Source organism: Apis cerana, linkage group LG1, assembly GCF_029169275.1.
Source record: "Apis cerana isolate GH-2021 linkage group LG1, AcerK_1.0, whole genome shotgun sequence".
Taxonomy (NCBI): domain Eukaryota; kingdom Metazoa; phylum Arthropoda; class Insecta; order Hymenoptera; family Apidae; genus Apis; species Apis cerana.
This window is the reverse complement of record NC_083852.1, coordinates 21,509,420-21,526,360: the sequence shown is the minus strand read 5'-3', so window position 1 is coordinate 21,526,360 and position 16,941 is coordinate 21,509,420. Positions and strand designations below refer to the sequence as shown.

Genomic DNA, 16,941 nt, shown 5'->3' with positions numbered 1-16,941 from the left:
AAAGCCACGCGGATCGCTAATTGAGATTTCGCGCTGGCTGCTGTTTGTACTCGGGTATATCGGCTACCAATCAGCCCATTACTCTTCGTGTCGTTAAATTTTTTTCTCTTCCTCCTTTTTTTTCCTTTTTTCTTTCTTTTTTTTTTTTTTCCTCCTCCTTTTTATCGTATGCCGGCGCACTTCCTTCCCGCGCATTTTTGCCAGTTAATCGGGGGCCAAGTTTAATCTCTTTTTAATTGCGCTTACGCGTCCCTGTGTAGCCGATAAACGGGTGCTCGATATCGCGGCTACTTCGTGCACACCTCTTATTTATCCTCGACGATTACTGTCACCAGGATTACTGGAATTCTCGCGCGACAAACGATCGCTTCCGGTCACTCTTTCTTTCTCTCTTTTCTCTCTTTTTCTTTTGCGTTCATCGAATACGGGTTAAACGAGAATAGAAATTGTATCGCGAGGAATATTCATGAATTCACGAAAGCGATTGCTAATTATGTCGAGATTTGATCAATGTTTCGTTGCTCCTCTATTATCCGTCCCAGAAATGATTAATTTCGCGACATAAATTTTAAGAAGCGACGTATATAAATATATATATATATATATAATTTCAATATCATCGCGTCGAATTTAATCCATATTTTCCGATAATTTTTAATTGACGTATCGCCGATTTGAAAATAATAAATACTCCTCGTGGAAACAATTTGAGCAGAGAAATTTAACTCTGTTATAATAATAAACTTGTCTGATAAGTGACATTTAATGAATGCTCGTGTCAATCACTTTACTAGTACACAGTAACTAGTACACAGTAAAACAGTTAATCGTGAATGGAATCTAGGAAACTGTCCCGAATTTCAACAAAGATTTCTCTCAAATACTTATTAATTCTTCCCAATTCCTTCGAAAACCGAGATACCAATCGACCACCTTAAACACCTTTCTCGAAACAACGATAAGCAATCAATAATAACCAAAAAGAAAAAGAAATCCAGTTCGACTTAGCCAAGTCTCCCCATAGACTTTACCCCATCAGTAACTCGGCCCTTTTCGAGTGTCCAAGTGTACGGAAAGCCGCCACGGTCCATCCGATTTGGTTGCCAAGTAACAATTAGAGTTTCCGTAGAGTTATCGCACTTAACGAGGCGGGGAACGATATTCTCTGACCCTTTCCTCGCAGAAACGCGCGGCTAGAACTGAAACGTCGGTGAAGTGGCGAGTGGAAGAGATTGGAGGAGGTGGAGTCGCAAAGTTGCTCGTCTAAGAGAGAGAGAGAGAGCATCCTCGAGTAAATGGAACAAACATGCGGCGCACTCGTCCGTGGTTGGTTTGGGATTATTATGATTCGGATCCAGCTGAGTAAATAGCGGTCATTACATCGTCCAAAAACTAACGCGATACATCCGTGTATTACGACGCGAAATTACGAAAAAGACACAGAGTTTGTTCGTTGTAATATTAGTTGAATCCAAATTTCTCGTGTAATTTCTCATTTCTCACGATATTTCGAAAAATGTTTGAAAGTAAGATTTAGATAGAGAGTCTGATTTATTTATTCTACGATTAGCGCGAAAAAATGAAAAATTCGGGTTATTGAACGTTTAGAAATGTTAAATACAATGATATTTTGTGAAGCGAAGCAGCTGGTTTAAGTAAACCGTGAAAAAGTGTTCCCTCCGCTACTTCTTTAAAGTGTCTTTATCTATATATTCTGAATAATATAAAATTAAAAAGGTTCTCGTTTCCTTTCTGCCTTTTTAGAAAAATATAAATATAAATATGTTCGTTGTAATGTTAGTTGAATCCAAATTTCCCGTGTATTGTCATTTCTCAATTTCAAAAATTGTTCGAAAGTAAGATTTAGATAGAGAGCCTGATTTATTTATTCTACGATTAAATAGTAGACGAAATGAAAATTTCGGATTATCAAACATTAACGTACTCTGCTATTTCTTTAAGTTCTCATTTTCTTTCTGCCTTTTTAGAAAAATATAAATTCTAAATTCTAAAATACATAGAATTTCAAATATATAAAATAAAATAAAATGCTAGAGACATTTTAGTAAATTTCAAATGAATATAATCCGTAACTTCTATTTTTGCTACGTAAGAAAGAATTATTCAATCGTCGAACGATTAACCAATAAATCACAACAACCACCGTGGAAAAACAAATCGAATGAAGCGAATGAAAAGACAAGACTTTATAAAGCTTGGAATCCATTTCGACATCGCCGACAACGTGTTTCTTCCGTTGAATCGTCCTCCCCTACCCCTATTTTTCTCCGCTACGTTTCGTTTCCCCATCCGCTCTTCCCCCTACCGGCTGTCGTTAAGTCGGTGGCAGCCGAGTCCTGGATTATTGTAGACCCGATCTCGGAAGTAGTTAAAACTTGGATCCCCGATGCCCGTCACCGTTGTAACGTCCGCCACCGGCGCTACCTTAATATTCTATATCCGGCAATGTCCGCGAGGTAATTGACTCGTGGGAGGAACGAAGACAAAGGGAAGGAAGGGAGAAAAGGATGCGAGACGGGATCAAACGGGTCGAAGGGTATTTCGAATATCTTAAGTTTTGGCTTGATGAAGTAAAAAAAAAAAATGCAAAGAGTAGAAGATGAAAGATTATATATATATAGGGAAGATATAGATGGATATAGATAGATATGTATGATCTATAATACAGTCACGAGGGGGGGTAACAAAGGGATTAAAAAGCAGAGCGGCTCGAAAGAATTGATTGAATCGCAGGCAACAGAGAGGAAAGGCCTTGATACGCTTAATGAATAAGTTATTCATATTCCTGGGTGAGGTGAGCTGGATCGGATAAAATTATAATAAATTTTCCACTTTACGCGAAAAATTTAATCCACGCCCGATATCACCGGTTGTACGTGTTTTGTGAATAGAAGTTGGCTCCCGTTGCATTCAAAGAAGCGCGACGAATAACATTTGATACTTTGTTGTGCACGCGTATAAATAATTAGAAGTTTTAATCAGGGAGATCGTTGGTTAACTTTCCCCTCCCTCCCCTCTATCCTCCCTGATACGCGGTTAAAAATTTATTCATTAAAACATTTTTAATGAAACGAGACATTCAATCCCGAGTACATCGGATGTGAGCATCGAAGGAATAATCGATCGCTCGAAATTCAATTGTAAATTTAATGCTCGACGTAGCGAATCGGATAATATAATCGAAACGATCATGGGATAAAACGAAAATATTTCATTTTATAATCGGAAGATCGGATCCTAAGAGGCAAATGAAAAAATCAAACGAGGGGGGGAAAAAAAATAAAAAAAGTAAACGAACGAACGAGGAATGGAACGAATCGAATGAATTCGCCGCGACAATTACGGAAGCGACGTTAACAACGATCGTTTCGCCGTTCTGATATCGTTAGGCGCCGAACGGAAAACGGTGGTTAGAACATGGACGCGGCGATTAATTTTGACGAGTTCTCTCGCGATCCCGAAAAACGCGTTTCCGTCAACGTCACTTCTGTCGTTTCTTCCAGCCGCGATTGGACGACGAACAAATTATCGCCCTCGACGTCTAGGACAGATCGTAATGGGGTACAGCGGCTGGCCGGACCCTTGAAATCGCGTTCGCTCATCGACAAGTCGATGACAAATGAAATTAATCAGTGACCCAGCGGTTATTGCGGCTCGCTCCGCTCGATAAGAGCCGCTTTTTCTTCCTCCGGCAAGCCGGAGGATTCATTTTGTTCGATTGTGTTTTTCGAAACCTTAGTGATTTCTCGTACGATTGACGTCTATTCGAGATATTTCATTTTAGAAAAAAAAAAAAAAGATATTAATAGATGATATATGATCGACCAATATATAAATGATCGCGAAGAAATCGACGTAAACAAAATGCAGGATGGATTATTATTCAGAGAAAATATATTATAAAGAAAAAAAAAACATTGAATCATTTTCTTTATAATATTTTCTCCATATTCATCACTTTTTATGCGATATTTTATACGTGATAATAGCTGTCCCTTGAAATCCTATTACTCTCCTATAAATATACGCATATGGTTTTTTATGGTTCGCCTAATAACGAAAACAAGCAATTAGAAAATCAATGGCGCATTATACAGTATTTGTATAAGTGCCATTTTCTAATCTTTCTCACGGTTCGTCGAGAACGACACGTAACCTTGGTTGAGGAAATGAACATTTTATCGTCTGCGCATCTTCGCAGATGTGTCGCGGATGTAGCGTCCCAAGGCGGGAGAAGACGTCACCTTTCGCGTGGAGATCGTTCCACTCGTGTCCCCGTGGTTAACAAAGCGAACACGCGTATCCATATGCAACGACGTGCAATAGCGGATGGCGTTGGATGACCACGATCAAAGATTAAAGGACACGGATGCATTTATAGCAGGCGAGTGGAGTGCATCTTGGGCTCAATCGTTCGATAGATGGGTGTGACAATGGTGAGAAAAGAAGAAAATTCGAAGAATGGAAGAATCTGCGTCACGAATCACGGATTATTTCGAAGGAATCGATGCGACGAATTCTCATGAATTGTCGCTGTTTCTCGATTCTCTTAGATTAACCGAGAAAAAATATCGAATGGAAAGTTTGGAACGAGGATCGACTCGAAAATACGATGCGTTAAAGAAACACAAAGGATTAAAAGGACGAAGATTAATAGGAAAAACACTAGGATTTGAAAAGTTGGTTTCGAATGAAAGGCGAATAGGAAGGAAGGAAATCCGGAGGCGAACGAAAGACGGATAGCAGCCGCAGGGTGTGCAAGACGTATTAGCAGATCGCCTCCGAGGGAGATCTCTATGTACAATGGTCGCTTGGTCGCCGCTTGGTTCGTTGTGGTTCGAGAACACGGAACCCTCTGTCCTTTCTCCCTTCTCTCTTCCTCGAAACGGTTCCCCTTTGCCTCCGTTCTCGTGAAACAAGAGCAATCTACCTATAACTCCGCCCTCGCTATCTTTCTTTTTCGAGTGCAACACGGGAGAAGAAAGGGTAAAAGATAAAAGAGAAGATCCTTTCGCCGTAGCGTGCGCGCGTTCCGCAAAACGTGGCAACGCGACCCAACCCCCCTCATCGTCCATCTCCTTCTCCCTGCTAGATCCAGCGCGCGTCTCTCCTCCTCCTCCTTCCTTTCCTTTCGAAAGGGTTGACGAGGCTTTGACGATCGACGAGCAGCGACGCGCATCCCCCCCTTTGACAATGCAGACCGGCCGTCCTTCTTGCGTTTACCCGCCACCGCCGCCTTTTGTCGGTTTTTAGACGCGATGCTTAGACATAATTTTCTGCCACAGAAGAGCGCGGCCGGAAGAGGGATGATCGGGGACCCCCACTGTACGTGTGTACGCGCGCGCGCCACTGCTGATCACAGGATAAATGAAGCGTCACGGCCGCGGCCAACGAGAGAGGGTTATAAAAGAGTTATAAATGGATAGGGCAGGTCGACGAACCTCCCCTGTCGCGTATATTTATATTTTCACATCGCGCTTCGCCTCGTATCGCGTACCGTGTGTACCTTCGGCCTGTTGAATTAACCGTTCCGCATTTTTGTCCCCGGCAAATTTCGATCATCCTTTCCAACGGTTCGCCTATAGTATAAAGTGGAAGCACGTCGATGTGTGATAAGAGTAACGAACGATCGGAAGGAGGAAGGATACACGTCAGAAACATTTCTGTCCACGAAAAATATCCCCCATCGATGGAAGGGGGGATGCAAACGAAGCGTTGCAAATGACAGAGAGAAAGAGAGAGAGGACGAAAGAAAGATCGACGAACCCCCGAAGAGAATTTTTTTGCAACTTTGCATGGACTTCCCCGTTAATCTCGACGAAACAAATTCACCATGGAATTATACATGGCTTGAGTGACACCTTCGCAATCGCGTTCTGTTCGATTCTTCCCTCTGAAAAAACGATTCGGAAACCAATTCTCGCCGACCGCGTGTACGCTCGCTCGAGTCGACTCGGAAACAATTCTTGGCCTTGGTCTCGGCAAAAAGAGGTTTCGAGTGGGACGCGGAAAAACGGATGCAGAATTTGCAGGGAAAACGGAAGGAAATCGAACGGTGGTGGACGTTGGCGGCGCGAAATGTATGGGCGTATCCCTTCGTAATATCGTGCGCACCGAGCCAACTCTCTCTCCCTGGCTATTTGTCATCGGCGTGTATATCATGGACGGCCCTTTCTATCCGCGCCAGCTAACTCCCCCAAACCCACCATCTCCACCCCCGTTCGACCTCCGCGAAGATTTGCATTACAAATATGTGCCGACCGGAATGCATGTACGTCAATATGACGGCTCTCTCTTTCCCTTTCTCTCCCCTATCCTCCTATCGGTTCCTCCTATCCTGACGTCATCTCTCTGTCTCTCGATCGTCCTTCGTTACCGGGAATAGTACCGATATATATATATATATATAAAGCCTGCAGACAATCGTCTGCGCGAGCGACCACCGGTGTTGTGGATACGATGGTTTCGCGAATGATTCGAGAGCGATTAATAATTTCCTCGGTCTCTAATAATTTCTCTATTCCTTTTATTTCTTACTTTTTCTTTTTTTCTTTTCGATTTGAGTATGGAAATTATCGTTATTCCTTGATCGAACGGCTCCTTCTTTATTCCAAGTACGTGGAACTCGGCGAAACCTATGTAACTGGGTCGAGTGACGTTCTACTCTTCGATTGCGTGTTATTCGCTTGTTCATACGCGAACAATTTTGTATACGGTAATTGTAACATGTTTAATTCATGGAAAGATTCATTGGTCGAGGGAAGGAGGAGGAGAGGAGGGGGAAGTTGTTGTTTTGCGTTCGATTCGCTTGAGATTCGAGAGAAAAGAATAAATACGGAAATTGAATTTTTTCAATATAATTAGGCGGGAAGAGTCACGTTAAAAGGTTAATCTCTTCGAATCTTGTGGAATGGATCCTCGACGAGTGGATGATAATTAGACCGTTCGTTTCATACCGTTACTCACCGAAACGTACCGTATTCCATCCTCTTTTTAAACCAATTTTATATCAAATCATGTAGAATTTCAATCACAGAATCAATTCCCAATATCGCTTAAATAATCGAGTTAATGCAACATTTATTACCACGTTCGTCAAAGAGATATTGCCATCTACGGATAACTAAATTTTACGACGGATAATTGATTCGAATAGTTCGTTCGAAAATATCGCCCTCGTATCCGACACGAATGTAACGATCGTTCGCTTTTTTTTTCCCCCTCCCCCCCTTTTTTTCGCACGAAGAATACAAGAGCTCGTTCCCAGCTTTATCGACTCTCTCTGGCCATTTTGCGCCATCGTTTGCGCTTAATCCGTAACATATTCTTCCAGTACCCGTTTTTTTTTTTTTTTTTTTTGCCTGTTAATCGGCCAGAACGCTTAATGGGTGGTGATGAAGAAGGAAGGAAGTTAGGAGAGGAGAGGAGGGGATCTAGGAGGGCGATAATAAATCCCTCTATCTGCTTCGGTTCATCTTGCTTTTCTTTTCGCCGTGCCAGACCCAAAGTTGGCCAATTGCTCCTCTCTCGTCTACGTCCGCTGGATCCTTATCGAATTTGGAAGCGTGCCACACGATCGTTGCTCGAAGAAAACCTCGCTCGAGTGCCGCGAGAAGAGTACACATCTTTGCAAATCGGGCTGGCGAAAAGTTTAGTCGACGTCTAAATATCTGCACGGTGAAATACGCTGACTGAGCCGTCCCATGGATCTTTCGGGATTCCGCGCGGGATTCCGTTCACCAAGATTTGTACCCGATCCAGGAGGCGTACCGTTCTCCGAAACGATACGTGGAATTGTTACATCACGACCGGGAAAGCTTAAATTCAACGCACTATTTCACACAGCACATTTTTCTTCCAATCTTGAGATTGAATTCTTCCCAGACAGAGGATCGTTAGGATCAAACGTTGGGGCGTGAAAAAAAATATGCTGACTCACGTTTGTTCAACTACTCTCCCCGATAGCTCGTTAATTAAAAACCAATTGAATCCCCGATTAAACGTCCCCGAACATTTCCAACATTTTCGAGATACCAGTTATTCATTTCGTTCGTGGATCCGTTCGTGACGCGGGCTTATCGATCGAACGAAACAACGGCTCTTACTACCGACTCTAACGGATTACGCGAAGCTGGGAGGCGAGGGAAGAAGTTAGAAGGTGTTACACGATCTTTCCGCTTCTAGATCGATATCCATAGAGACGTACAAACGATACCGGTGACTCTGCTGCCTGTTCAGCCTCGGTTAGACCAGACGATAAACTCCGATGCTCCTCGTGGAAAGGAGGCACGGAACGTATTCCATTACCGTTATCGAAGGGGAGGGACGCCGGTTTCGCGGGGGGAGCATATCGTGAACCACGAGCTTTCGTTGCTCGCGGCGCATCCTAGCCGCACGAAAATATATTGCCCGGCTTGTACGACACACGCCGCGATAAGTTACTTTATTCGTGACTCCGCGAATGAGTCGTACAAACTGGTTTCTATTGGCAGCGGCGACGACGACGACGCCGGATCAAAACCGACCCGCGATCCCTGCGTCGCGATACGGCCGGCCGGGTTTCAAAGGTAACAGTGGTAGCAGCAGCCTATCCGCGCCCGATTGTAATTGTAATTCTTTCGGGGAACGAGCTTTCGCGAGGAGGCTGAAACGTCAACCCCCGTTCCGATGCTCAACGGAAGATTCTATGGGCAGAGCTCGATCAATGGCCGCGCACAGAATAGGCAAGATATATGGACGAGGAGGGGGGAAGATGGCCGTCCATTTTTCATATTCCATTTTCCATTCAACTCTTTCCGTATCGTACCGGGGGAGAGGCGGCTAACCGAAAACCAGCACGAGACCCGTGCATAGAAATCCGTGAGCGGCGCCAGCGAGTCTACCGACAACTCGTACGGGTATCAGAGAGCCACCGACCGATCCAGATAACCATCTGAATGACAATTGCCGGCAGCGAGGCATTAATTGCCGTCCACGTAACAAGCTCCACGTACCTGTGACCGCATCAATTCTTGTCACGCGACCGCCGATCGCCGCGCTCGCGGCTTTGCCTTCGCCCCCCTCCCCCCTACGACACCAAACTCTCGATGCGAAACTCACAATGTTTTCACCACGCTCCCACTGCACGCAATATCAACAACAACAACAACAACAGCGTTCCTCGAATATATTATTGTACCAGGAATCCTCATCGATCGTTTTCCTCCTCCATTGTCCCACTGCTATCGATTCGTATCGATTCCTTACTAGGAAATTAGCGAGGGGCACGTTAAATACCTTGGAATCGAAACGAAAGCGTCGTGGGGAGCAACCCCTTTGATCAGATGCGCGCGCTGTTTCCTTTATCAGACCGTAGCCGGGCATCGATCAAAGACAGAAACGGAGCCCGTTTCAACGAACAGATTCGTACGTATACACGGAGAAAGAGAGAGGAAGAGGAGGAGGAGGAGGACGAGGAGATGACGAGGAGACGTTCCGCGTCGGCGATGCGGATCTGTCCCGCAACAACAAGGCGGAGTCGCAATATCCGGGGGAGAAACGTAGCAAGGATCTCGTATACCACCACAGTGGGGGTTATTATCGTGCACGGCGTGGAGACGTGCCAGCAGCAACAACGCTATCCACGACGAGAGACAAAAGGAAGCTTTCATCGTCGAAAGAGAGAGGAGAGCTTATACCTTCCTGGACCAACCTTCGTCGTCCCACGATCCCCGATTCCCGCGTGTAATCCCGTGCCAAGCAAGGATCATCGCGCGACGTCTTCCCCGATACCCGTCGTCGTCGTCCTCGTCTTCAGACTCTGCAACGATCAAACGATTAACGTGTCTATCAATCCATCCCTTCTGCGAGATATTTCCTCCCTACCAAATTGGGTATTAAAGTCTCTCGAACGAGGCAATTCGTTCGTTCGTCCCAACTTGGAATAGATTGAACAAGTGCGAATACTCTTTCAACCTCTGACATCTGAGAACTCGTGCTCCTCGTACGGTCGATTAAAACGTCCCCATTTACGTTCTTCCCGTTACGGTCCTCTCCAAATCGCGTTAAAGCGTTAACGAGCGCGAGTACCAAAGTGGAAGAGAGAGAGAGAGAGAAGAACGAAATGGCTCGTAACTCATCGAGAAGATCCTCTACAATGGGCGCGTCGACGAAAAAGAGGAACGATTTCTCTTGGGCAACCCGATTTGTTCGAGAAAAGAGCGACGCTCGATGGCGGGAATTCCTCGCCTCTGACCGTTGCACATCCGTGCGTCTCTTCGGTGTCCTTTAAATAGCGTCTATTCATAGATGGCGGAATGAATGAACGCGCTAGACGCAAGAAACGCGCTGTTTGGCACCCGCCGCGAATTCCCTAGACGCTCGTGCACGCACACACACACGCGCACGTGTATAAATACGCGAGCCACCTGTCCCTTTGCTCTCTCGTCGTCGGGCTCACTCTTCCTGAATCGAGCGTTTTCGAGAGGGCGCATACAGGCTCTCGTCCGGACAGGCTGAGACTAATGGGTGAAAAATCCAACGGGACCGCGATGAGTTTCGCCTCGTGGAATAAGAGGATGCAGAAGAAGGCATCCCGACCGGTGGAGGGACGCCGTTCGTAATTACCGTGTGTGCCAAGCGATTCGAGACGGTCCGAGGATAATTTTATCCCGACTCCGGCGTTCAATGAAGCTGCGTCAAGATTATTCGGATGCGTTATTGTGCGGAAGATATTTTTTTTATGAGCTACGGGATACGTTTTGATTTCATTTTTCCTTTTTCTTTTTTCCCCCCTCTTCTCGAGGAAGAAGTAATTTTGAAGAGTAATTTTTTATTTTTTGGGATGGTAAAGAACGGTGTGAAATGCATATTCAGATAATATATATACGATATCACGTTATTTGTATATGTAAATTTTATATCACGATAACAGATATTGCAATCACGAGTAAGTTATCTGCAAGTTTCGTTATCCGGAATATAATCGGGAAATAGAGAAAGTCGTACCATTCGAGTCGCTTTTTTGTTTTATCCCGATATCTCAATCGGTTGCCGAGATATAAACATTCGAAGTTTCCATAGCGCTTAATACGATACAGAAGTTATGAATCGGTCTACGACCCAGTGGCCTAGATATTTTTCCTGGAAATGTGTATACTACGTTTCTAGGAATTGCGTCTGTCACTTGTTTGAAGCTCGAGATGAATCAATGAACGAGAAGTCCGAGTAAATAAAGTAAGAACGAAAATAACAGAAGATTAAAAATTATCCTTTTCTTTACACGACGATATCTCGGAAACGAGAAAAATCAAAATGCATTTTAAGATTCCTCGTTTCTGATGCTCTTTCGCTCGTTGACGAAAAATCATTATTTTCGAAGCTATAGCGATTTAAAATTGTTCTACCTTCCAGAAAAATATAACGAAGATGGAGAGATAAATCTGAAAATAGAGAAACTAATATGAATACATTTTCTATACGTTTTAATGAAATTATCGAGATCTCTTTCACGCAAAGATTATGAATGTCCACTGTGCACCGGCTTAAAAATACAAAAATTTCCCCGCGACACAAATTACCGATATAAACTGTTCCGAGCTCAACTTTATGGCCCAAGCTGTCACGAGTAAATAGCTCTTGTCCTTAAAGCTCGAGTTACGTCGTACAACGCCTCCCACATGGTAACGAGACAGGGAGTAGCTTGTGCCGCTTAAAGCCTGTCTTTGAACGATCATTCTAGGCTCGTGCATCAATGTTCCCTTACCGAAAATATCCTTTCCTCGACCAGTCTGCTTTCCATCTTGGCCGTGCCATTCCTTTTAACCTTCTATTCTCGAACAGCCGCCTGTTCGTCGAGAGTTTCCGACCATCTTTCGCAATTCTCCACACACACACACACGCGCCAACCGCCATTTTTAGCCGTTAATGCAGCAACACTCAATTCCAAAACTTTTGCAAACAAACTCCATTATTCGGAATAACACCGTCCCACCCTCCTCCCCCCTTCAACTCATCGAATTATATACCTCTCGCGACGAACCTCGGGCGCTCGAAGGGAATATCACCTGTGCTGGACGCGTGTCCCCGCGATAATCAGGGAGGGGAGCAGGAGTGGTGGACACCCCTCGATGAGGTCCGAAAGAACGTTTAACGCCGCGATTCGACGCGATCCGTCCTATTCACTCGCGAGGACCAAGTTAATTAAAGCGCGGCTCCGCTCTCTGCAATGCAATTACCGAGGAGAGGCCGATCGCCTCTTTTCTGCGGACGTATCCGCAAAAAACTCTAAACTCTCGAGCACGGGAACCGACTTAATTACATACAATACTGCCGTTGGATTGGTGAAATTACCGCGGGAAAAATCGGTCGCGGGGAAGATCCTTCTGAACGAGCTCGCCTCGAGAACAGGAAGAAGAGGGAGGAGTAAAATTACACCTGTTTCTACTGCTTGGGGAGAGGAAGCGAGATCGAGGCTCGAGTTCACGAGGCCACGAGGAGGTGGGAAAAAGAAGGCTTCAGATGGCTTCATTCCGTTGGCTTGATCGCGCGAGTCCCCGGATCGAAAGGTAGCTGTTCGCTCGAATGGGGGAAGGGTTACGGCCGCTTCGAGAATGCAAGACGTCACGCGTTATTCCGCGCTGCACAGATATACGGATACACGTATAAAAGTACGACGGTTGAGAACGGAACGGAATCCTCGCCTCGCTGCATTAACCCTCGTTATCAATGCGTTACGTATGACCGAATCTGCGCGCCTTCCCTTCCCGTCTAAGCGTAGGTGTACACGTGTTATCTACGTTGGTCGGGTGGAACGTTAGTAGTCAACAACCGTGGGATCGTCTTCGTCGTCGTCGTCGTCGTCATTGTCGTTGTCCTTCTCCTCCGCTTCCTTCTCCTTCTCCTCCTCCTTCCCTGTTCCTTTCCTCGTCGCCGGTGTGCATCGATAAATCGAACGCCCGTAAATCTCCCGGTTTCCGTCGTCGTGGTCCCGGCACCGTACAATCGATCGCGACGAGTCACTCGGCTGTACCCTCTATCGACAGACCTATCGAGGATTAAAGGCCCTGACGACAGCTACAACCGACGCTAGTTACCTTCTATTTAACGTGATTTAAGACGCTCCCGGTCTCTACGTGCCTCGTAGATGCACGCCGTGCACGCGGAACCAGCCAACGCAAATGTTTACTCACGAACATGGCGCAACCCTTAGACACCGTACCGAAATTGTATCGTTTTCCGTCGGCAGAGAGAGAGAGAGAGAGGGAGAGAGGAAGAGGAAGGGCTGTATATAGAGATTGTATCGAGCTAACCGATTGGTAACCCTGTCGATCTCGTCGATTTTCCACCGTGATTTTCATCGTCACGTTCGGGAACAGCGATTGGATAAGCTTGATTTATAGGATAATTGATAGTAGCCGGTGTGGAATGTAAATGTTCGGGTTGGTTGGTATCGTCGATTCAGCGATCTCCTGTAAGGTCATCCTGTAAGATTTTGTACAATATATTTCGCAACACGATCGAAAATTGATCCGACGATAGAATATGGGATGGAAAATTTGATCGTACGCGGTTAAATTACCCGCTAATTAACGGATGGCCATTTTTACGGCCGGTTTTTGCAGAGAAGATCGCAAAAAAAGGAAGTGGAAAAGAAAGGCAAAAGAGGGAAGGAGGGAGGGATTGATAAACGCGAGGAATGGACGCGAATGCGTATAGGATGGGAAGGGCAGAGAACGAGGGATCCGTAATCATCGTTTTAAAAGACGACCCATTGACTCGGCTCGGCATTGTGTTTCCACAAACGTGTATGGCTTTACGCGGAGCCCGTATCATCCAAATGACGCCACGTATATGCCGTTTACGTATGCACGCACACGTCACCCACACGTCTTGCCGACACGTCGAAGATCGCTAATTAACGATGACTCTGCCGCCCTGTTGCACCATTGTCTCGATACGAGGTCCACCTGTCCGCGCTTGTACGCGCGTTCCGCAGCTGCGCGCCTCCGTGCGTGCGCTCTCGTTTCACGTGCGCGCAGGATGTTTACGAATTATGACAGAATTCGATCACGAGACGGAAAGAGAAATGGTAGTTTTTTTCAATTTTTTTAGCGTGTTCGAGAAGAAAATTTTCTCCTCGATTTCGTATCTTTTGACACGTTTTTAAATATGTAATTCCACATTGCGATTTTAATTGAATATCCGTGGAAATTATTCGAGGAATCTTTCGGTTATTGAATTATCGATCTAATGAATTAATCGGATTTTAAGATACTATATTTTCGCTCTTAACAGATATACGTATAAAACAGCTCGGTAAGAGCAAAACGGATTTAATCGAAATAATTATTGAATCGAATTTTCTTGAATCTATTTTGAATCAACGCGATAAAGTTTCTTTCGTGACGATTTTTTTTTAAACAATTTTCGTCCCAATAATACGATAATAAGTAATTCAAAACTAAACGAATCGAAAATTTATTGAATCATCATATTAAATGTATATATATTTCTTTTCTGTTTCAGGTACGTAATTGAATCGTCTATTCAAATTAGGACGCGGAAATCGTGAGATCGCAAACAATACGGTATGTCGACAATAATTTAAATGGAATTCGATTTGAAAATTTTTATTTATAATCCCTGTGAAATTATTAATCTAAACTACTATTTTTCATCCTTTCGAACCGATCGATCCATTCCATGCATTTTGCTCCAAAACTTTAAATATTACGTGACAGCAGATTTTCTTTCCTTCATCTTCCTGCTTCTTCTTTCAAGAAAAGTATCGATAGAAATGTTCACGATTCACTCGTCGCATCGAACGGTATCAATTATATCAAACTCGCGGCGTCATTGGATCGAGAATCGTTTCGATCCCTTCTGGAGGGAATCGAATCGTTCTCACGTTTTCCTTAACTTGCGTGTATAAAACGTACGCAGTCGATGGTTTCCCTCGATCGTTTCACGGAAAGAGATTCGGCGACGATTCGACGCGGTTTCATTGCGGTTCGCGAAACGAATTGGCTCGATTTTAATGAGCGGAGTATCGTTGGCCGGAAGGGAGAGGCGGGACCACGGGTGGAAATAACAGAGGAATGGCACACGTACGTTAGTCGCGAACGATTCCTAGAATAATAAAGCGTCCATCTCCATCCGCCATGGTGAATCTTCCGCCTCCTTTCCAAGAGAAAGAGCGAAACGGAGGGATCCATCTACGGATTCAGGATTCATCCTTGGACGGACGAACCTTTCACCTGGGCCTGGAGAGATAGAGACGTGTCGGTGCGATCTTCGAAATTAAAGGTCTCCGCGCCGCCGACGGTTGTTAAATCCTAGCGCGATTAAACTCTAGCCTGCAACGCGGCTCTCTTTCGTGATACGTATGTAAACACTATTCGACCGTGTATATAACATACATAGATATACGTGAAACAAAACTCATTGGAAAATGAAAATGAAATTAAATTTGAAGATTCATCGATCGAAATTTTGAACTTGAGGGAACGGCGCGAGGATGGCACAAATTGTTATTCTTTGCGTTGACGTTTCGGTAAAATAAACGTTGCAAAGCGGAAGCGCAGGTGTCAAGGCGAAATTGGAGCGTCTTGTACGTGTCTTATTTGCAAGCTATCAGGAGAGGAGGAAGGAGGGTACGTCGGCAATGTTGGGCGTTTACGCCCGGTGTACAAACGGTACGTAGTATATCGTTGTCGGGTGGCGTGGGAGGGCCAAGGTGAGAGAAGCGAGGATAGGTAAGAAGCGGGTGCAGAAACGGACGATGGACGTGGTTTGCGCCGCTTCTTCATCCTTCCACGGTGTAGCCAATCAACGAATCCGCCTGCTCGCCTCTCGATGCCTGTCCGCCTGTCCACCTGAAACGGAAGCCATCCGTTTCTACTACCCCCTTCGTCCTCCCCTCCTATCCCCCTTATCCGGGGATGGTTAATGCCGTGATTTTGTCTTCGTAAACCTAGCCGCTCTAAAGATTCATGGTTATTCCCGACCGTTCTAAACCGAGCTTCGGCCCGCGAGCCTCCCGTCTCCTCAGGGAAAATGGAACGATCATCCGAGCGGGGATGCGGACCACGCCGTGTTGATTGATTTTCTTTCGTTTCTTTCCACTTGTACGCCGCAATTCCGCAAGATGGAATGTAAACAAGAAGAATCCGCGTCGGGAAGAACCGTTATCGTCCGAATATATTTTAACGACGATTCTGAATTCCGACGCGTGTTTTACACGCTCGTAAACGCGTAAATATTTATATGCGTGTACATAACGGTGGATTGGTTCGTAAAGGGTCTATCCCGAGGAAATTTATTCATTCGGTGAATAAATAGGCAAACGCGTGACGTTTCCACGACGTTCACGTTACGTCGTGCCGGCGACAGCTGAATCTAACTGCAATCTAGCCGCGCCTCCCGCACCAACAACACCGACCGTGCCGCTGTCGCATCGATTTTCGAACCGAGCGGAACACACTCCCTGTGTGCATGCTCCTCCCGCGTTCCGAGGGTCGCTAATTATACCTGGTGCACGGACACCGGGGTAGAGGGAGGGGGGAATGCAGCTCGGCATTCGAGAGGCATTTCGATCGGTGGAAAAATCGTGATTCATTCGTTCGAAAACGCAATCCCCGTTAGATAGGCGAGAGTTAGTTAGGGCCATTCGTTTTCGCGCTTCGCCTCTCCTCCTCCTCCTCCTCCTCCTTCCCTCCCTCTCTCCGCTCGTTCGCCGCAGCCAGCGGCTCGAATTCTTGGTGGGAGCTACAACGGGTTGACCAGGCGGAGGAAGGGAAGGCCCCTTGCCACGACAGCAGAAAATGCCAAGGGGAAGGCGGCAAAAAGACGGCTTCGGAATGCTTCCGCGTTCGAACGATCCCGGTCGGAATCGTTAACCGTGTATGCGGCGAGATCTTGCCGGTAGCATGGAAACGGCCG

General features: G+C 45.6%; 1 protein-coding gene and 1 long non-coding RNA gene across 20 annotated transcripts in view; one reads left to right on the top strand and one right to left on the bottom strand.

Moving 5' to 3' along the window:
- LOC108002419 (latrophilin Cirl) overlaps positions 1-16,941 on the top strand; it is a 361,012-nt gene that overhangs the window by 191,099 nt on the left and 152,972 nt on the right. The gene's annotated exons all lie outside the window — the stretch shown is intronic.
- The window catches only part of LOC108002423 (uncharacterized), a 163,559-nt gene that overhangs the window by 20,562 nt on the left and 126,056 nt on the right, over positions 1-16,941 (bottom strand). For 3 of the 6 annotated variants that reach the window (XR_009830546.1, XR_009830574.1, XR_009830560.1), the window contains one exon: positions 9,699-9,820. The exons of 1 other annotated variant lie outside the window; for it this stretch is intronic. This is a non-coding gene — a long non-coding RNA (uncharacterized LOC108002423). Of the gene's footprint in view, positions 1-1,541; positions 9,821-16,941 lie in introns of those variants that run through there. 2 more of the 6 variants (XR_009830578.1, XR_009830570.1) reach the window with 2 other exon arrangements.